The following is a 22,259-nucleotide window of genomic DNA, read 5'->3' on the forward strand; positions in this document are numbered from 1 at the left end:
AGGCTAAAAAGCATTCATCCAGAAAGTTTCCTAGAAAAAGATTAAAAAGGCAATAATCTGGAGAGTTTTGCAAGATTTTTCTTCCATTGACCAACGAAGAAACACATTGGAACTTTCACATGATGAGTGAGTACTTCAGGATCTCTGACACTAACATGAGCAGCCGAGTGGCGCAGCGGAAGCGTGCTGGGCCCATAACCCAGAGGTTGATGGATCGAAACCATCCTCTGCTATGTGCACTTATTTTTTGGTTAATTAAATTCTTCCAAAACTGGGATTGATATTTTGACTCTTTTATTTTTACTTAAAGTACAATAACTTTTAACATTTTAATTTGTTTTAATAGTATATTGACAGCATTGTTTTCTTTCAGAAATCCACTTAATTTTCTTTACCCTATTACTGAAATGGTAATTGACAAAAACAAGCTATATTGTCACCAGAAGAGCAATGCAAAATGTACAATTGATATTTCAAAATCATCTTTCCAGCTTGAATTTCAATGATGCATTGGGGCAACGATTTTGTGAGAAACATCTTCACCCTTAAAGAAAGATTTTCTTAACTTCTTACCTGTGTGCTGATTAGATATCACCTGGTTTTCACATTAAACAGATTCCCACTTGAGAAAGCAGCAAGGATGCAGTGAGGTTTATGTTTCCTGGTGTCAACCTGTATTATTTCAGTGGACATTGTAATGAGGATGCATCTTGCTGCCTTTCCAATGAAGCAAGTTTTAATCAGTAATAGGTGAAAAACCATTCCTACAAAGGTGTTAATCAGAGACTTGGCTTTGTGGACACTTTTCAGAGAGCAAATGTGTTAGCATAAAAATAAAGCCATAAAATGGAGAGCTGATTAATCACTCAATTGGATTTCTCTGCTTGCATAATTTTTTTTCTCTGCAACCCCATGCTAAATTGTGCTTCCTGTTTTTTATAAAATGACTTAATCAAATCTGACTCTGATTGCATCAGAGAAGGCCAGATACCCTACACTATAAGAGGTGGTTTGAAATTTTGACTTGTCTACTTAAAGATCACCAAAATTTGATCACACGGTCAATTACGTCCCTGGGTGGGATTAAACCACCAACCTTTCGGTTAACAGCCGAACGCGCTCACAGATTGCACCACAGAGACAGCTTGCAAAAGCTTGTACTGACAAAGGCTAAAAAGCATTCATCTAGAAAGTTTCCTAGAAAAAGGTTAAAAAGGCAATAATCTGGAGAGTTTTGCAAGATTTTTCTTCCATTCACCAATGAAGAAACACATTGGTACTTTCACATGATGAAGGAGTACTTCAGGATCTCTTACTATTACATGACCAGCAGAGTGGCGCAGCGGAAGTGTGCTGGGCCCATAACCCAGAGGTCGATGGATCGAAACCATCCTCTGCTATGTGCACTTATTTTTTTGATAATTAAATTCTTCCAAAACTGGGATTGATATTTTGACTCTTTTATTTTTACCTAAAGTACAATAACTTTTAACATTTTAATTTGTTTTAATAGTATATTGACAGCATTGTTTTCTGTCAGAAATCCACTTAATTTTCTTTACCCTATTACTGAAATGGTAATTGACAAAAACAAGCTACATTGTCACCAGAAGAGCAATGCAAAATGTACAATTGATATTTCAAAATCATCTTTCCAGCTTGAATTTCAATGATGCATTGGGGCAACGATTTTGTGAGAAACATCTTCACCCTTAAATAAAGATTTTCTTAACTTCTTACCTGTGTGCTGATTAGATATCACCTGGTTTTCACATTAAACAGATTCCCACTTGAGAAAGCAGCAAGGATGCAGTGAGGTTTATGTTTCCTGGTGTCAACCTGTATTATTTCAGTGGACATTGTAATGAGGATGCATCTTGCTGCCTTTCCAATGAAGCAAGTTTTAATCAGTAATAGGTGAAAAACCATTCCTACAAAGGTGTTAATCAGAGACTTGGCTTTGTGGACACTTTTCAGAGAGCAAATGTGTTAGCATAAAAATAAAGCCATAAAATGGAGAGATGATTAATCACTCAATTGGATTTCTCTGCCTGCATAATTTTTTTTCTCTGCAACCCCATGCTAAATTGTGCTTCCTGTTTTTTATAAAATGACTTAATCAAATCTGACTGCATCAGAGAAGGCCAGGTACCCTACACTATAAGAGGTGGTTTGAAATTTTGACTTGTCTACTTAAAGATCACCAAAACTTGATCACACGGTCAATAACATCCCTGGGTGGGATAGAACCACCAACCTTTAGGTTAACAGCCGAATGCGCTTACCGATTGCGCAACAGAGACAGCTTGCAAAAGCATGTACTGACAAAGGCTAAAAAGCATTCATCTAGAAAGTTTCCTAGAAAAAGGTTAAAAAGGCAATAATCTGGAGAGTTTTGCAAGATTTTTCTTCCATTGACCAACGAAGAAACACATTGGTACTTTCACATGATGAGTGAGTACTTCAGGATCTCTGACACTAACATGAGCAGCAGAGTGGCGCAGCGGAAGCGTGCTGGGCCCATAACCCAGAGGTCAATGGATCGAAACCATCCTCTGCTATGTGCACTTATTTTTTTGTTAATTAAATTCTTCCAAAACTGGGATTGATATTTTGACTCTTTTATTTTTACTTAAAGTACAATAACTTTTAACATTTTAATTTGTTTTAATAGTATATTGACAGCATTGTTTTCTTTCAGAAATCCACTTAATTTTCTTTACCCTATTACTGAAATGGTAATTGACAAAAACAAGCTACATTGTCACCAGAAGAGCAATGCAAAATGTACAATTGATATTTCAAAATCATCTTTCCAGATTGAATTTCAATGATGCATTGGGGCAACGATTTTGTGAGAAACATCTTCACCCTTAAAGAAAGATTTTCTTAACTTCTTACCTGTGTGCTGATTAGATATCACCTGGTTTTCACATTAAACAGATTTCCACTTGAGAAAGCAGCAAGGATGCAGTGAGGTTTATGTTTCCTGGTGTCAACCTGTATTATTTCAGTGGACATTGTAATGAGGATGCATCTTGCTGCCTTTCCAATGAAGCAAGTTTTAATCAGTAATAGGTGAAAAACCATTCCTACAAAGGTGTTAATCAGAGACTTGGCTTTGTGGACACTTTTCAGAGAGCAAATGTGTTAGCATAAAAATAAAGCCATAAAATGGAGAGCTGATTAATCACTCAATTGGATTTCTCTGCCTGCATAATTTTTTTTCTCTGCAACCCCATGCTAAATTGTGCTTCCTGTTTTTTATAAAATGACTTCATCAAATCTGACTCTGATTGCATCAGAGAAGGCCAGATACCCTACACCAGTGTTTCCCAACCACGGTCCTCAAGGCACACTAACAGTCCTGGTATTAGTGATATCCAGGCTTGAACACAGGTGACTTAATTAGTAGCTCAGTTATTTTGATTTAACCATCTGTGCTGAAGCCTGGATATCACTAAAACCTGCACTGTTGGTGTGCCTTGAGGACCGCGGTTGGGAATGCCTGCCCTACACTATAAGAGGTGGTTTGAAATTTTGACTTGTCTACTTAAAGATCACCAAAATTTGATCACACGGTCAATAACATTCCTGGGTGGGATTGAACCACCAAACTTTAGGTTAACAGCTGAATGCGCTTACCGATTGCGCCACAGAGACAGCTTGCAAAAGCATGTACTGACAAAGGCTAAAAAGCATTCATCTAGAAAGTTTCCTAGAAAAAGGTTAAAAAGGCAATAATCTGGAGAGTTTTGCAAGATTTTTCTTCCATTGACCAATGAAGAAACACATTGGTACTTTCACATGATGAAGGAGTACTTCAGGATCTCTTAAACTTACATGAGCAGCAGAGTGGCGCAGCGGAAGCGTGCTGGGCCCATAACCCAGAGGTCGATGGATCGAAACCATCCTCTGCTATGTGCACTTATTTTTTTGTTAATTAAATTCTTCCAAAACTGGGATTGATATTTTGACTCTTTTATTTTTACCTAAAGTACAGTAACTTTTAACATTTTAATTTGTTTTAATAGTATATTGACAGCATTGTTTTCTTTCAGAAATCCACTTAATTTTCTTTACCCTATTACTGAAATGGTAATTGACAAAAACAAGCTACATTGTCACCAGAAGAGCAATGCAAAATGTACAATTGATATTTCAAAATCATCTTTCCAGCTTGAATTTCAATGATGCATTGGGGCAACGATTTTGTGAGAAACATCTTCACCCTTAAAGAAAGATTTTCTTAACTTCTTACCTGTGTGCTGATTAGATATCACCTGGTTTTCACATTAAACAGATTCCCACTAGAGAAAGCAGCAAGGATGCAGTTAGGTTTATGTTTCCTGGTGTCAACCTGTATTATTTCAGTGGACATTGTAATGAGGATGCATCTTGCTGCCTTTCCAATGAAGCAAGTTTTAATCAGTAATAGGTGAAAAACCATTCCTACAAAGGTGTTAATCAGAGACTTGGCTTTGTGGACACTTTTCAGAGAGCAAATGTGTTAGCATAAAAATAAAGCCATAAAATGGAGAGCTGATTAATCACTCAATTGGATTTCTCTGCCTGCATAATTTTTTTCTCTGCAACCCCATGCTAAATTGTGCTTCCTGTTTTTTATAAAATGACTTCATCAAATCTGACTCTGATTGCATCAGAGAAGGCCAGGTACCCTACACTATAAGAGGTGGTTTGAAATTTTGACTTGTCTACTTAAAGATCACCAAAATTTGATCACACGGTCAATAACATTCCGGGGTGGGATTGAACCACCAACCTTTAGGTTAACAGCCGAATGCGCTTACCGATTGCGCCACAGAGACAGCTTGCAAAAGCATGTACTGACAAAGGCTAAAAAGCATTCATCTAGAAAGTTTCCTAGAAAAAGGTTAAAAAGGCAATAATCTGGAGAGTTTTGCAAGATTTTTCTTCCATTGACCAACTAAGAAACACATTGGTACTTTCACATGATGAGTGAGATACTTCAGGATCTCTGACACTTACATGAGCAGCAGAGTGGCGCAGCGGAAGCGTGCTGGGCCCATAACCCAGAGGTCGATGGATCGAAACCATCCTCTGCTATGTGCACTTATTTTTTTGTTAATTAAATTCTTCCAAAACTGGGATTGATATTTTGACTCTTTTATTTTTACCTAAAGTACAGTAACTTTTAACATTTTAATTTGTTTTAATAGTATATTGACAGCATTGTTTTCTTTCAGAAATCCACTTAATTTTCTTTACCCTATTACTGAAATGGTAATTGACAAAAACAAGCTACATTGTCACCAGAAGAGCAATGCAAAATGTACAATTGATATTTCAAAATCATCTTTCCAGCTTGAATTTCAATGATGCATTGGGGCAACGATTTTGTGAGAAACATCTTCACACTTAAAGAAAGATTTTCTTAACTTCTTACCTGTGTGCTGATTAGATATCACCTGGTTTTCACATTAAACAGATTCCCACTTGAGAAAGCAGCAAGGATGCAGTGAGGTTTATGTTTCCTGGTGTCAACCTGTATTATTTCAGTGGACATTGTAATGAGGATGCATCTTGCTGCCTTTCCAATGAAGCAAGTTTTAATCAGTAATAGGTGAAAAACCATTCCTACAAAGGTGTTAATCAGAGACTTGGCTTTGTGGACACTTTTCAGAGAGCAAATGTGTTAGCATAAAAATAAAGCCATAAAATGGAGAGCTGATTAATCACTCAATTGGATTTCTCTGCCTGCATAATTTTTTTTCTCTGCAACCCCATGCTAAATTGTGCTTCCTGTTTTTTATAAAATGACTTAATCAAATCTGACTCTGATTGCATCAGAGAAGGCCAGGTACCCTACACTATAAGAGGTGGTTTGAAATTTTGACTTGTCTACTTAAAGATCACCAAAATTTGATCACAAGGTCAGTTACTTCCCTGGGTAGGATTGAACCACCAACCTTTCGGTTAACAGGAGAATGCGCTAACCGATTTCGCCACAGAGACAGCTTGCAAAAGCATGTACTGACAAAGGCTAAAAAGCATTCATCCAGAAAGTTTCCTAGAAAAAGATTAAAAAGGCAATAATCTGGAGAGTTTTGCAAGATTTTTCTTCCATTGACCAACGAAGAAACACATTGGAACTTTCACATGATGAGTGAGTACTTCAGGATCTCTGACACTAACATGAGCAGCCGAGTGGCGCAGCGGAAGCGTGCTGGGCCCATAACCCAGAGGTTGATGGATCGAAACCATCCTCTGCTATGTGCACTTATTTTTTGGTTAATTAAATTCTTCCAAAACTGGGATTGATATTTTGACTCTTTTATTTTTACTTAAAGTACAATAACTTTTAACATTTTAATTTGTTTTAATAGTATATTGACAGCATTGTTTTCTTTCAGAAATCCACTTAATTTTCTTTACCCTATTACTGAAATGGTAATTGACAAAAACAAGCTATATTGTCACCAGAAGAGCAATGCAAAATGTACAATTGATATTTCAAAATCATCTTTCCAGCTTGAATTTCAATGATGCATTGGGGCAACGATTTTGTGAGAAACATCTTCACCCTTAAAGAAAGATTTTCTTAACTTCTTACCTGTGTGCTGATTAGATATCACCTGGTTTTCACATTAAACAGATTCCCACTTGAGAAAGCAGCAAGGATGCAGTGAGGTTTATGTTTCCTGGTGTCAACCTGTATTATTTCAGTGGACATTGTAATGAGGATGCATCTTGCTGCCTTTCCAATGAAGCAAGTTTTAATCAGTAATAGGTGAAAAACCATTCCTACAAAGGTGTTAATCAGAGACTTGGCTTTGTGGACACTTTTCAGAGAGCAAATGTGTTAGCATAAAAATAAAGCCATAAAATGGAGAGCTGATTAATCACTCAATTGGATTTCTCTGCTTGCATAATTTTTTTTCTCTGCAACCCCATGCTAAATTGTGCTTCCTGTTTTTTATAAAATGACTTAATCAAATCTGACTCTGATTGCATCAGAGAAGGCCAGATACCCTACACTATAAGAGGTGGTTTGAAATTTTGACTTGTCTACTTAAAGATCACCAAAATTTGATCACACGGTCAATTACGTCCCTGGGTGGGATTAAACCACCAACCTTTCGGTTAACAGCCGAACGCGCTCACAGATTGCACCACAGAGACAGCTTGCAAAAGCTTGTACTGACAAAGGCTAAAAAGCATTCATCTAGAAAGTTTCCTAGAAAAAGGTTAAAAAGGCAATAATCTGGAGAGTTTTGCAAGATTTTTCTTCCATTCACCAATGAAGAAACACATTGGTACTTTCACATGATGAAGGAGTACTTCAGGATCTCTTACTATTACATGACCAGCAGAGTGGCGCAGCGGAAGTGTGCTGGGCCCATAACCCAGAGGTCGATGGATCGAAACCATCCTCTGCTATGTGCACTTATTTTTTTGATAATTAAATTCTTCCAAAACTGGGATTGATATTTTGACTCTTTTATTTTTACCTAAAGTACAATAACTTTTAACATTTTAATTTGTTTTAATAGTATATTGACAGCATTGTTTTCTGTCAGAAATCCACTTAATTTTCTTTACCCTATTACTGAAATGGTAATTGACAAAAACAAGCTACATTGTCACCAGAAGAGCAATGCAAAATGTACAATTGATATTTCAAAATCATCTTTCCAGCTTGAATTTCAATGATGCATTGGGGCAACGATTTTGTGAGAAACATCTTCACCCTTAAATAAAGATTTTCTTAACTTCTTACCTGTGTGCTGATTAGATATCACCTGGTTTTCACATTAAACAGATTCCCACTTGAGAAAGCAGCAAGGATGCAGTGAGGTTTATGTTTCCTGGTGTCAACCTGTATTATTTCAGTGGACATTGTAATGAGGATGCATCTTGCTGCCTTTCCAATGAAGCAAGTTTTAATCAGTAATAGGTGAAAAACCATTCCTACAAAGGTGTTAATCAGAGACTTGGCTTTGTGGACACTTTTCAGAGAGCAAATGTGTTAGCATAAAAATAAAGCCATAAAATGGAGAGCTGATTAATCACTCAATTGGATTTCTCTGCCTGCATAATTTTTTTTCTCTGCAACCCCATGCTAAATTGTGCTTCCTGTTTTTTATAAAATGACTTAATCAAATCTGACTGCATCAGAGAAGGCCAGGTACCCTACACTATAAGAGGTGGTTTGAAATTTTGACTTGTCTACTTAAAGATCACCAAAACTTGATCACACGGTCAATAACATCCCTGGGTGGGATAGAACCACCAACCTTTAGGTTAACAGCCGAATGCGCTTACCGATTTCGCCCCAGAGACAGCTTGCAAAAGCATGTACTGACAAAGGCTAAAAAGCAATCATCTAGAAAGTTTCCTAGAAAAAGGTTAAAAAGGCAATAATCTGGAGAGTTTTGCAAGATTTTTCTTCCATTGACCAACGAAGAAACACATTGGTACTTTCACATGATGAGTGAGTACTTCAGGATCTCTGACACTAACATGAGCAGCAGAGTGGCGCAGCGGAAGCGTGCTGGGCCCATAACCCAGAGGTAAATGGATCGAAACCATCCTCTGCTATGTGCACTTATTTTTTTGTTAATTAAATTCTTCCAAAACTGTGATTGATATTTTGACTCTTTTATTTTTACTTAAAGTACAATAACTTTTAACATTTTAATTTGTTTTAATAGTATATTGACAGCATTGTTTTCTTTCAGAAATCCACTTAATTTTCTTTACCCTATTACTGAAATGGTAATTGACAAAAACAAGCTACATTGTCACCAGAAGAGCAATGCAAAATGTACAATTGATATTTCAAAATCATCTTTCCAGCTTGAATTTCAATGATGCATTGGGGCAACGATTTTGTGAGAAACATCTTCACCCTTAAAGAAAGATTTTCTTAACTTCTTACCTGTGTGCTGATTAGATATCACCTGGTTTTCACATTAAACAGATTTCCACTTGAGAAAGCAGCAAGGATGCAGTGAGGTTTATGTTTCCTGGTGTCAACCTGTATTATTTCAGTGGACATTGTAATGAGGATGCATCTTGCTGCCTTTCCAATGAAGCAAGTTTTAATCAGTAATAGGTGAAAAACCATTCCTACAAAGGTGTTAATCAGAGACTTGGCTTTGTGGACACTTTTCAGAGAGCAAATGTGTTAGCATAAAAATAAAGCCATAAAATGGAGAGCTGATTAATCACTCAATTGGATTTCTCTGCCTGCATAATTTTTTTTCTCTGCAACCCCATGCTAAATTTTGCTTCCTGTTTTTTATAAAATGACTTAATCAAATCTGACTCTGATTGCATCAGAGAAGGCCAGGTACCCTACACTATAAGAGGTGGTTTGAAATTTTGACTTGTCTACTTAAAGATCACCAAAATTTGATCACAAGGTCAGTTACTTCCCTGGGTAGGATTGAACCACCAACCTTTCGGTTAACAGCCGAATGCGCTCACAGATTGCACCACAGAGACAGCTTGCAAAAGCTTGTACTGACAAAGGCTAAAAAGCATTCATCTAGAAAGTTTCCTAGAAAAAGGTTAAAAAGGCAATAATCTGGAGAGTTTTGCAAGATTTTTCTTCCATTGACCAATGAAGAAACACATTGGTACTTTCACATGATGAAGGAGTACTTCAGGATCTCTTACTATTACATGACCAGCAGAGTGGCGCAGCGGAAGCGTGCTGGGCCCATAACCCAGAGGTCGATGGATCGAAACCATCCTCTGCTATGTGCACTTATTTTTTTGTTAATTAAATTCTTCCAAAACTGGGATTGATATTTTGACTCTTTTATTTTTACCTAAAGTACAATAACTTTTAACATTTTAATTTGTTTTAATAGTATATTGACAGCATTGTTTTCTTTCAGAAATCCACTTAATTTTCTTTACCCTATTACTGAAATGGTAATTGACAAAAACAAGCTACATTGTCACCAGAAGAGCAATGCAAAATGTACAATTGATATTTCAAAATCATCTTTCCAGCTTGAATTTCAATGATGCATTGGGGCAACGATTTTGTGAGAAACATCTTCACCCTTAAATAAAGATTTTCTTAACTACTTACCTGTGTGCTGATTAGATATCACCTGGTTTTCACATTAAACAGATTCCCACTTGAGAAAGCAGCAAGGATGCAGTGAGGTTTATGTTTCCTGGTGTCAACCTGTATTATTTCAGTGGACATTGTAATGAGGATGCATCTTGCTGCCTTTCCAATGAAGCAAGTTTTAATCAGTAATAGGTGAAAAACCATTCCTACAAAGGTGTTAATCAGAGACTTTGCTTTGTGGACACTTTTCAGAGAGCAAATGTGTTAGCATAAAAATAAAGCCATAAAATGGAGAGCTGATTAATCACTCAATTGGATTTCTCTGCCTGCATAATTTTTTTTCTCTGCAACCCCATGCTAAATTGTGCTTCCTGTTTTTTATAAAATTACTTAATCAAATCTGACCGCATCTGAGAAGGCCAGGTACCCTACACTATAAGAGGTGGTTTGAAATTTTGACTTGTCTACTTAAAGATCACCAAAACTTGGTCACACGGTCAATAACATCCCTTGGTGGGATAGAACCACCAACCTTTAGGTTAACAGCCGAATGCGCTTACCGATTGCGCCACAGAGACAGCTTGCAAAAGCATGTACTGACAAAGGCTAAAAAGCATTCATCTAGAAAGTTTCCTAGAAAAAGGTTAAAAAGGCAATAATCTGGAGAGTTTTGCAAGATTTTTCTTCCATTGACCAACGAAGAAACACATTGGTACTTTCACATGATGAGTGAGTACTTCAGGATCTCTGACACTAACATGAGCAGCAGAGTGGCGCAGCAGAAGCGTGCTGGGCCCATAACCCAGAGGTCAATGGATCGAAACCATCCTCTGCTATGTGCACTTATTTTTTTGTTAATTAAATTCTTCCAAAACTGGGATTGATATTTTGACTCTTTTATTTTTACTTAAAGTACAATAACTTTTAACATTTTAATTTGTTTTAATAGTATATTGACAGCATTGTTTTCTTTCAGAAATCCACTTAATTTTCTTTACCCTATTACTGAAATGGTAATTGACAAAAACAAGCTACATTGTCACCAGAAGAGCAATGCAAAATGTACAATTGATATTTCAAAATCATCTTTCCAGCTTGAATTTCAATGATGCATTGGGGCAACGATTTTGTGAGAAACATCTTCACCCTTAAAGAAAGATTTTCTTAACTTCTTACCTGTGTGCTGATTAGATATCACCTGGTTTTCACATTAAACAGATTTCCACTTGAGAAAGCAGCAAGGATGCAGTGAGGTTTATGTTTCCTGGTGTCAACCTGTATTATTTCAGTGGACATTGTAATGAGGATGCATCTTGCTGCCTTTCCAATGAAGCAAGTTTTAATCAGTAATAGGTGAAAAACCATTCCTACAAAGGTGTTAATCAGAGACTTGGCTTTGTGGACACTTTTCAGAGAGCAAATGTGTTAGCATAAAAATAAAGCCATAAAATGGAGAGCTGATTAATCACTCAATTGGATTTCTCTGCCTGCATAATTTTTTTTCTCTGCAACCCCATGCTAAATTGTGCTTCCTGTTTTTTATAAAATGACTTCATCAAATCTGACTCTGATTGCATCAGAGAAGGCCAGATACCCTACACTATAAGAGGTGGTTTGAAATTTTGACTTGTCTACTTAAAGATCACCAAAATTTGATCACACGGTCAATAACATTCCTGGGTGGGATTGAACCACCAACCTTTAGGTTAACAGCTGAATGCGCTTACCGATTGCGCCACAGAGACAGCTTGCAAAAGCATGTACTGACAAAGGCTAAAAAGCATTCATCTAGAAAGTTTCCTAGAAAAAGGTTAAAAAGGCAATAATCTGGAGAGTTTTGCAAGATTTTTCTTCCATTGACCAACGAAGAAACACATTGGTACTTTCACATGATGAGTGAGTACTTCAGGATCTCTGACACTAACATGAGCAGCAGAGTGGCGCAGCGGAAGCGTGCTGGGCCCATAACCCAGAGGTCGATGGATCGAAACCATCCTCTGCTATGTGCACTTATATTTTGGTTAATTAAATTCTTCCAAAACTGGGATTGATATTTTGACTCTTTTATTTTTACTTAAAGTACAATAACTTTTAACATTTTAATTTGTTTTAATAGTATATTGACAGCATTGTTTTCTTTCAGAAATCCACTTAATTTTCTTTACCCTATTACTGAAATGGTAATTGACAAAAACAAGCTATATTGTCACCAGAAGAGCAATGCAAAATGTACAATTGATATTTCAAAATCATCTTTCCAGCTTGAATTTCAATGATGCATTGGGGCAACGATTTTGTGAGAAACATCTTCACACTTAAAGAAAGATTTTCTTAATTTCTTACCTGTGTGCTGATTAGATATCACCTGGTTTTCACATTAAACAGATTCCCACTTGAGAAAGCAGCAAGGATGCAGTGAGGTTTATGTTTCCTGGTGTCAACCTGTATTATTTCAGTGGACATTGTAATGAGGATGCATCTTGCTGCCTTTCCAATGAAGCAAGTTTTAATCAGTAATAGGTGAAAAACCATTCCTACAAAGGTGTTAATCAGAGACTTGGCTTTGTGGACACTTTTCAGAGAGCAAATGTGTTAGCATAAAAATAAAGCCATAAAATGGAGAGCTGATTAATCACTCAATTGGATTTCTCTGCCTGCATAATTTTTTTTCTCTGCAACCCCATGCTAAATTGTGCTTCCTGTTTTTTATAAAATGACTTCATCAAATCTGACTCTGATTGCATCAGAGAAGGCCAGATACCCTACACTATAAAAGGTGGTTTGAAATTTTGACATGTCTACTTAAAGATCACCAAAATTTGATCACACGGTCAATTACGTCCCTGGGTGGGATTAAACCACCAACCTTTCGGTTAACAGCCGAACGCGCTAACAGATTGCACCACAGAGACAGCTTGCAAAAGCTTGTACTGACAAAGGCTAAAAAGCATTCATCTAGAAAGTTTCCTAGAAAAAGGTTAAAAAGGCAATAATCTGGAGAGTTTTGCAAGATTTTTCTTCCATTGACCAATGAAGAAACACATTGGTACTTTCACATGATGAAGGAGTACTTCAGGATCTCTTAAACTTACATGAGCAGCAGAGTGGCGCAGCGGAAGCGTGCTGGGCCCATAACCCAGAGGTCGATGGATCGAAACCATCCTCTGCTATGTGCACTTATTTTTTTGTTAATTAAATTCTTCCAAAACTGGGATTGATATTTTGACTCTTTTATTTTTACCTAAAGTACAATAACTTTTAACATTTTAATTTGTTTTAATAGTATATTGACAGCATTGTTTTCTTTCAGAAATCCACTTAATTTTCTTTACCCTATTACTGAAATGGTAATTGACAAAAACAAGCTACATTGTCACCAGAAGAGCAATGCAAAATGTACAATTGATATTTCAAAATCATCTTTCCAGCTTGAATTTCAATGATGCATTGGGGCAACGATTTTGTGAGAAACATCTTCACCCTTAAAGAAAGATTTTCTTAACTTCTTACCTGTGTGCTGATTAGATATCACCTGGTTTTCACATTAAACAGATTCCCACTTGAGAAAGCAGCAAGGATGCAGTTCGGTTTATGTTTTCCGGTGTCAATCTGTATTATTTCAGTGGACATTGTAATGAGGATGCATCTTGCTGCCTTTCCAATGAAGCAAGTTTTAATCAGTAATAGGTGAAAAACCATTCCTACAAAGGTGTTAATCAGAGACTTGGCTTTGTGGACACTTTTCAGAGAGCAAATGTGTTAGCATAAAAATAAAGCCATAAAATGGAGAGCTGATTAATCACTCAATTGGATTTCTCTGCCTGCATAATTTTTTTCTCTGCAACCCCATGCTAAATTGTGCTTCCTGTTTTTTATAAAATGACTTCATCAAATCTGACTCTGATTGCATCAGAGAAGGCCAGGTACCCTACACTATAAGAGGTGGTTTGAAATTTTGACTTGTCTACTTAAAGATCATCAAAATTTGATCACACGGTCAATAACATTCCTGGGTGGGATTGAACCACCAACCTTTAGGTTAACAGCTGAATGCGCTTACCGATTGCGCCACAGAGACAGCTTGCAAAAGCATGTACTGACAAAGGCTAAAAAGCATTCATCTAGAAAGTTTCCTAGAAAAAGGTTAAAAAGGCAATAATCTGGAGAGTTTTGCAAGATTTTTCTTCCATTGACCAACGAAGAAACACATTGGTACTTTCACATGATGAGTGAGTACTTCAGGATCTCTGACACTAACATGAGCAGCAGAGTGGCGCAGCGGAAGCGTGCTGGGCCCATAACCCAGAGGTCGATGGATCGAAACCATCCTCTGCTATGTGCACTTATTTTTTGGTTAATTAAATTCTTCCAAAACTGGGATTGATATTTTGACTCTTTTATTTTTACTTAAAGTACAATAACTTTTAACATTTTAATTTGTTTTAATAGTATATTGACAGCATTGTTTTCTTTCAGAAATCCACTTAATTTTCTTTACCCTATTACTGAAATGGTAATTGACAAAAACAAGCTATATTGTCACCAGAAGAGCAATGCAAAATGTACAATTGATATTTCAAAATCATCTTTCCAGCTTGAATTTCAATGATGCATTGGGGCAACGATTTTGTGAGAAACATCTTCACACTTAAAGAAAGATTTTCTTAATTTCTTACCTGTGTGCTGATTAGATATCACCTGGTTTTCACATTAAACAGATTCCCACTTGAGAAAGCAGCAAGGATGCAGTGAGGTTTATGTTTCCTGGTGTCAACCTGTATTATTTCAGTGGACATTGTAATGAGGATGCATCTTGCTGCCTTTCCAATGAAGCAAGTTTTAATCAGTAATAGGTGAAAAACCATTCCTACAAAGGTGTTAATCAGAGACTTGGCTTTGTGGACACTTTTCAGAGAGCAAATGTGTTAGCATAAAAATAAAGCCATAAAATGGAGAGCTGATTAATCACTCAATTGGATTTCTCTGCCTGCATAATTTTTTTTCTCTGCAACCCCATGCTAAATTGTGCTTCCTGTTTTTTATAAAATGACTTCATCAAATCTGACTCTGATTGCATCAGAGAAGGCCAGATACCCTACACTATAAAAGGTGGTTTGAAATTTTGACATGTCTACTTAAAGATCACCAAAATTTGATCACACGGTCAATTACGTCCCTGGGTGGGATTAAACCACCAACCTTTCGGTTAACAGCCGAACGCGCTAACAGATTGCACCACAGAGACAGCTTGCAAAAGCTTGTACTGACAAAGGCTAAAAAGCATTCATCTAGAAAGTTTCCTAGAAAAAGGTTAAAAAGGCAATAATCTGGAGAGTTTTGCAAGATTTTTCTTCCATTGACCAATGAAGAAACACATTGGTACTTTCACATGATGAAGGAGTACTTCAGGATCTCTTAAACTTACATGAGCAGCAGAGTGGCGCAGCGGAAGCGTGCTGGGCCCATAACCCAGAGGTCGATGGATCGAAACCATCCTCTGCTATGTGCACTTATTTTTTTGTTAATTAAATTCTTCCAAAACTGGGATTGATATTTTGACTCTTTTATTTTTACCTAAAGTACAATAACTTTTAACATTTTAATTTGTTTTAATAGTATATTGACAGCATTGTTTTCTTTCAGAAATCCACTTAATTTTCTTTACCCTATTACTGAAATGGTAATTGACAAAAACAAGCTACATTGTCACCAGAAGAGCAATGCAAAATGTACAATTGATATTTCAAAATCATCTTTCCAGCTTGAATTTCAATGATGCATTGGGGCAACGATTTTGTGAGAAACATCTTCACCCTTAAAGAAAGATTTTCTTAACTTCTTACCTGTGTGCTGATTAGATATCACCTGGTTTTCACATTAAACAGATTCCCACTTGAGAAAGCAGCAAGGATGCAGTTCGGTTTATGTTTTCCGGTGTCAATCTGTATTATTTCAGTGGACATTGTAATGAGGATGCATCTTGCTGCCTTTCCAATGAAGCAAGTTTTAATCAGTAATAGGTGAAAAACCATTCCTACAAAGGTGTTAATCAGAGACTTGGCTTTGTGGACACTTTTCAGAGAGCAAATGTGTTAGCATAAAAATAAAGCCATAAAATGGAGAGCTGATTAATCACTCAATTGGATTTCTCTGCCTGCATAATTTTTTTCTCTGCAACCCCATGCTAAATTGTGCTTCCTGTTTTTTATAAAATGACTTCATCAAATCTGACTCTGATTGCATCAGAGAAGGCCAGGTACCCTACACTATAAGAGGTGGTTTGAAATTTTGACTTGTCTACTTAAAGATCACCAAAATTTGATCACACGGTCAATAACATTCCTGGGTGGGATTGAACCACCAACCGTTAGGTTAACAGCCGAATGCGCTAACCGATTGCGCCACAGAGACAGCTTGCAAAAGCATGTACTGACAAAGGCTAAAAAGCATTCATCTAGAAAGTTTCCTAGAAAAAGGTTAAAAAGGCAATAATCTGGAGAGTTTTGCAAGATTTTTCTTCCATTGACCAACGAAGAAACACATTGGTACTTTCACATAATGAGTGAGTACTTCAGGATCTCTGACACTAACATGAGCAGCAGAGTGGCGCAGCGGAAGCGTGCTGGGCCCATAACCCAGAGGTCGATGGATCGAAACCATCCTCTGCTATGTGCACTTATTTTTTTGGTTAATTAAATTCTTCCAAAACTGGGATTGATATTTTGACTCTTTTATTTTTACTTAAAGTACAATAACTTTTAACATTTTAATTTGTTTTAATAGTATATTGACAGCATTGTTTTCTTTCAGAAATCCACTTAATTTTCTTTACTCTATTACTGAAATGGTAATTGACAAAAACAAGCTATATTGTCACCAGAAGAGCAATGCAAAATGTACAATTGATATTTCAAAATCATCTTTCCAGCTTGAATTTCAATGATGCATTGGGGCAACGATTTTGTGAGAAACATCTTCACCCTAAAAGAAAGATTTTCTTAACTTCTTACCTGTGTGCTGATTAGATATCACCTGGTTTTCACATTAAACAGATTCCCACTTGAGAAAGCAGCAAGGATGCAGTGAGGTTTATGTTTCCTGGTGTCAACCTGTATTATTTCAGTGGACATTGTAATGAGGATGCATCTTGCTGCCTTTCCAATGAAGCAAGTTTTAATCAGTAATAGGTGAAAAACCATTCCTACAAAGGTGTTAATCAGAGACTTGGCTTTGTGGACACTTTTCAGAGAGCAAATGTGTTAGCATAAAAATAAAGCCATAAAATGGAGAGCTGATTAATCACTCAATTGGATTTATCTGCCTGCATAATTTTTTTTCTCTGCATCCCCATGCTAAATTGTGCTTCCTGTTTTTTATAAAATGACTTAATCAAATCTGACTCTGATTGCATCAGAGAAGGCCAGATACCCTACACTATAAGAGGTGGTTTGAAATTTTGACTTGTCTACTTAAAGATCACCAAAAATTGATCACACGGTCAATTACGTCCCTGGGTGGGATTAAACCACCAACCTTTCGGTTAACAGCCGAACGCGCTAACAGATTGCACCACAGAGACAGCTTGCAAAAGCTTGTACTGACAAAGGCTAAAAAGCATTCATCTAGAAAGTTTCCTAGAAAAAGGTTAAAAAGGCAATAATCTGGAGAGTTTTGCAAGATTTTTCTTCCATTGACCAATGAAGAAACACATTGGTACTTTCACATGATGAAGGAGTACTTCAGGATCTCTTAAACTTACATGAGCAGCAGAGTGGCGCAGCGGAAGCGTGCTGGGCCCATAACCCAGAGGTCGATGGATCGAAACCATCCTCTGATATGTGCACTTATTTTTTTGTTAATTAAATTCTTCCAAAACTGGGATTGATATTTTGACTCTTTTATTTTTACTTAAAGTACAATAACTTTTAACATTTTCATTTGTTTTAATAGTATATTGACAGCATTGTTTTCTTTCAGAAATCCACTTAATTTTCTTTACTCTATTACTGAAATGGTAATTGACAAAAACAAGCTATATTGTCACCAGAAGAGCAATGCAAAATGTACAATTGATATTTCAAAATCATCTTTCCAGCTTGAATTTCAATGATGCATTGGGGCAACGATTTTGTGAGAAACATCTTCACCCTTAAAGAAAGATTTTCTTAACTTCTTACCTGTGTGCTGATTAGATATCACCTGGTTTTCACATTAAACAGATTCCCACTTGAGAAAGCAGCAAGGATGCAGTGAGGTTTATGTTTCCTGGTGTCAACCTGTATTATTTCAGTGGACATTGTAATGAGGATGCATCTTGCTGCCTTTCCAATGAAGCAAGTTTTAATCAGTAATAGGTGAAAAACCATTCCTACAAAGGTGTTAATCAGAGACTTGGCTTTGTGGACACTTTTCAGAGAGCAAATGTGTTAGCATAAAAATAAAGCCATAAAATGGAGAGCTGATTAATCACTCAATTGGATTTCTCTGCCTGCATAATTTTTTTTCTCTGCAACCCCATGCTAAATTGTGCTTCCTTTTTTTTATAAAATGACTTAATCAAATCTGACTCTGGTTGCATCAGAGAAGGCCAGATACCCTACACTATAAGAGGTGGTTTGAAATTTTGACTTGTCTACTTAAAGATCACCAAAATTTGATCACACGGTCAATTACGTCCCAGGGTGGGATTAAACCACCAACCTTTCGGTTAACAGCCGAACGCGCTCACAGATTGCACCACAGAGACAGCTTGCAAAAGCTTGTACTGACAAAGGCTAAAAAGCATTCATCTAGAAAGTTTCCTAGAAAAAGGTTAAAAAGGCAATAATCTGGAGAGTTTTGCAAGATTTTTCTTCCATTGACCAACGAAGAAACACATTGGTACTTTCACATGATGAGTGAGTACTTCAGGATCTCTGACACTAACATGAGCAGCAGAGTGGCGCAGCGGAAGCGTGCTGGGCCCATAACCCAGAGGTCGATGGATCGAAACCATCCTCTGCTATGTGCACTTAATTTTTGGTTAATTAAATTCTTCCAAAACTGGGATTGATATTTTGACTCTTTTATTTTTACTTAAAGTACAATAACTTTTAACATTTTAATTTGTTTTAATAGTATATTGACAGCATTGTTTTCTTTCAGAAATCCACTTAATTTTCTTTACTCTATTACTGAAATGGTAATTGACAAAAACAAGCTATATTGTCACCAGAAGAGCAATGCAAAATGTACAATTGATATTTCAAAATCATCTTTCCAGCTTGAATTTCAATGATGCATTGGGGCAACGATTTTGTGAGAAACATCTTCACCCTTAAAGAAAGATTTTCTTAACTTCTTACCTGTGTGCTGATTAGATATCACCTGGTTTTCACATTAAACAGATTCCCACTTGAGAAAGCAGCAAGGATGCAGTGAGGTTTATTTTTCCTGGTGTCAACCTGTATTATTTCAGTGGACATTGTAATGAGGATGCATCTTGCTGCCTTTCCAATGAAGCAAGTTTTAATCAGTAATAGGTGAAAAACCATTCCTACAAAGGTGTTAATCAGAGACTTGGCTTTGTGGACACTTTTCAGAGAGCAAATGTGTTAGCATAAAAATAAAGCCATAAAATGGAGAGCTGATTAATCACTCAATTGGATTTCTCTGCCTGCATAATTTTTTTTCTCTGCAACCCCATGCTAAATTGTGCTTCCTGTTTTTTATAAAATGACTTAATCAAATCTGACTCTGGTTGCATCAGAGAAGGCCAGATACCCTACACTATAAGAGGTGGTTTGAAATTTTGACTTGTCTACTTAAAGATCACCAAAATTTGATCACACGGTCAATTACGTCCCTGGGTGGGATTAAACCACCAACCTTTCGGTTAACAGCCGAACGCGCTCACAGATTGCACCACAGAGACAGCTTGCAAAAGCTTGTACTGACAAAGGCTAAAAAGCATTCATCTAGAAAGTTTCCTAGAAAAAGGTTAAAAAGGCTATAATCTGGAGAGTTTTGCAAGATTTTTCTTCCATTGACCAACGAAGAAACACATTGGTACTTTCACATGATGAGTGAGTACTTCAGGATCTCTAACACTAACATGAGCAGCAGAGTGGCGCAGCGGAAGCGTGCTGGGCCCATAACCCAGAGGTCAATGGATCGAAACCATCCTCTGCTATGTGCACTTATTTTTTAGTTAATTAAATTCTTCCAAAACTGGGATTGATATTTTGACTCTTTTATTTTTACTTAAAGTACAATAACTTTTAACATTTTAATTTGTTTTAATAGTATATTGACAGCATTGTTTTCTTTCAGAAATCCACTTAATTTTCTGTACCCTATTACTGAAATGGTAATTGACAAAAACAAGCTACATTGTCACCAGAAGAGCAATGCAAAATGTACAATTGATATTTCAAAATCATCTTTCCAGCTTGAATTTCAATGATGCATTGGGGCAACGATTTTGTGAGAAACATCTTCACCCTTAAAGAAAGATTTTCTTAACTTCTTACCTGTGTGCTGATTAGATATCACCTGGTTTTCACATTAAACAGATTCCCACTTGAGAAAGCAGCAAGGATGCAGTGAGGTTTATGTTTCCTGGTGTCAACCTGTATTATTTCAGTGGACATTGTAATGAGGATGCATCTTGCTGCCTTTCCAATGAAGCAAGTTTTAATCAGTAATAGGTGAAAAACCATTCCTACAAAGGTGTTAATCAGAGACTTGGCTTTGTGGACACTTTTCAGAGAGCAAATGTGTTAGCATAAAAATAAAGCCATAAAATGGAGAGCTGATTAATCACTCAATTGGATTTCTCTGCCTGCATAATTTTTTTTCTCTGCAACCCCATGCTAAATTGTGCTTCCTGTTTTTTATAAAATGACTTCATCAAATCTGACTCTGATTGCATCAGAGAAGGCCAGATACCCTACACTATAAGAGGTGGTTTGAAATTTTGACTTGTCTACTTAAAGATCACCAAAATTTGATCACACGGTCAATAACATTCCTGGGTGGGATTGAACCACCAACCTTTAGGTTAACAGCCGAATGCGCTTACCGATTGCGCCACAGAGACAGCTTGCAAAAGCATGTACTGACAAAGGCTAAAAAGCATTCATCTAGAAAGTTTCCTAGAAAAAGGTTAAAAAGGCAATAATCTGGACAGTTTTGCAAGATTTTTCTTCCATTGACCAATGAAGAAACACATTGGTACTTTCACATGATGAGTGAGTACTTCAGGATCTCTGACACTAACATGAGCAGCAGAGTGGCGCAGCGGAAGCGTGCTGGGCCCATAACCCAGAGGTCGATGGATCGAAACCATCCTCTGCTATGTGCACTTACTTTTTGGTTAATTAAATTCTTCCAAAACTGGGATTGATATTTTGACTCTTTTATTTTTACTTAAAGTACAATAACTTTTAACATTTTAATTTGTTTTAATAGTATATTGACAGCATTGTTTTCTTTCAGAAATCCACTTAATTTTCTTTACCCTATTACTGAAATGGTAATTGACAAAAACAAGCTATATTGTCACCAGAAGAGCAATGCAAAATGTACAATTGATATTTCAAAATCATCTTTCCAGCTTGAATTTCAATGATGCATTGGGGCAACGATTTTGTGAGAAACATCTTCACCCTTAAAGAAAGATTTTCTTAACTTCTTACCTGTGTGCTGATTAGATATCACCTGGTTTTCACATTAAACAGATTCCCACTTGAGAAAGCAGCAAGGATGCAGTGAGGTTTATGTTTCCTGGTGTCAACCTGTATTATTTCAGTGGACATTGTAATGAGGATGCATCTTGCTGCCTTTCCAATGAAGCAAGTTTTAATCAGTAATAGGTGAAAAACCATTCCTACAAAGGTGTTAATCAGAGACTTGGCTTTGTGGACACTTTTCAGAGAGCAAATGTGTTAGCATAAAAATAAAGCCATAAAATGGAGAGCTGATTAATCACTCAATTGGATTTCTCTGCCTGCATAATTTTTTTTCTCTGCATCCCCATGCTAAATTGTGCTTCCTGTTTTTTATAAAATGACTTAATCAAATCTGACTCTGATTGCATCAGAGAAGGCCAGATACCCTACACTATAAGAGGTGGTTTGAAATTTTGACTTGTCTACTTAAAGATCACCAAAATTTGATCACACGGTCAATTACGTCCCTGGGT

General features: G+C 36.7%; 10 non-coding genes across 10 annotated transcripts; all 10 read left to right on the plus strand.

Moving 5' to 3' along the window:
- The first annotated feature begins 3,849 nt into the window (after positions 1-3,849).
- Positions 3,850-3,921, plus strand: TRNAM-CAU (transfer RNA methionine (anticodon CAU)). The gene has a single exon. It is a non-coding gene; the product is annotated as a tRNA-Met (tRNA).
- A 1,095-nt stretch (positions 3,922-5,016) lies between these two features.
- On the plus strand, positions 5,017-5,088 carry TRNAM-CAU (transfer RNA methionine (anticodon CAU)). The gene has a single exon. It is a non-coding gene; the product is annotated as a tRNA-Met (tRNA).
- A 4,590-nt stretch (positions 5,089-9,678) lies between these two features.
- TRNAM-CAU (transfer RNA methionine (anticodon CAU)) lies at positions 9,679-9,750 on the plus strand. Its single transcript has one exon. It is a non-coding gene; the product is annotated as a tRNA-Met (tRNA).
- Positions 9,751-12,006: 2,256 nt separating this feature from the next.
- On the plus strand, positions 12,007-12,078 carry TRNAM-CAU (transfer RNA methionine (anticodon CAU)). The gene has a single exon. It is a non-coding gene; the product is annotated as a tRNA-Met (tRNA).
- A 1,095-nt stretch (positions 12,079-13,173) lies between these two features.
- TRNAM-CAU (transfer RNA methionine (anticodon CAU)) lies at positions 13,174-13,245 on the plus strand. Its single transcript has one exon. It is a non-coding gene; the product is annotated as a tRNA-Met (tRNA).
- Positions 13,246-14,339: 1,094 nt separating this feature from the next.
- Positions 14,340-14,411, plus strand: TRNAM-CAU (transfer RNA methionine (anticodon CAU)). Its single transcript has one exon. It is a non-coding gene; the product is annotated as a tRNA-Met (tRNA).
- A 1,095-nt stretch (positions 14,412-15,506) lies between these two features.
- TRNAM-CAU (transfer RNA methionine (anticodon CAU)) lies at positions 15,507-15,578 on the plus strand. The gene has a single exon. It is a non-coding gene; the product is annotated as a tRNA-Met (tRNA).
- A 1,094-nt stretch (positions 15,579-16,672) lies between these two features.
- Positions 16,673-16,744, plus strand: TRNAM-CAU (transfer RNA methionine (anticodon CAU)). Its single transcript has one exon. It is a non-coding gene; the product is annotated as a tRNA-Met (tRNA).
- A 2,263-nt stretch (positions 16,745-19,007) lies between these two features.
- Positions 19,008-19,079, plus strand: TRNAM-CAU (transfer RNA methionine (anticodon CAU)). Its single transcript has one exon. It is a non-coding gene; the product is annotated as a tRNA-Met (tRNA).
- A 2,262-nt stretch (positions 19,080-21,341) lies between these two features.
- TRNAM-CAU (transfer RNA methionine (anticodon CAU)) lies at positions 21,342-21,413 on the plus strand. Its single transcript has one exon. It is a non-coding gene; the product is annotated as a tRNA-Met (tRNA).
- Positions 21,414-22,259: the final 846 nt, after the last annotated feature.

Source organism: Pseudophryne corroboree, chromosome 4, assembly GCF_028390025.1.
Source record: "Pseudophryne corroboree isolate aPseCor3 chromosome 4, aPseCor3.hap2, whole genome shotgun sequence".
Taxonomy (NCBI): domain Eukaryota; kingdom Metazoa; phylum Chordata; class Amphibia; order Anura; family Myobatrachidae; genus Pseudophryne; species Pseudophryne corroboree.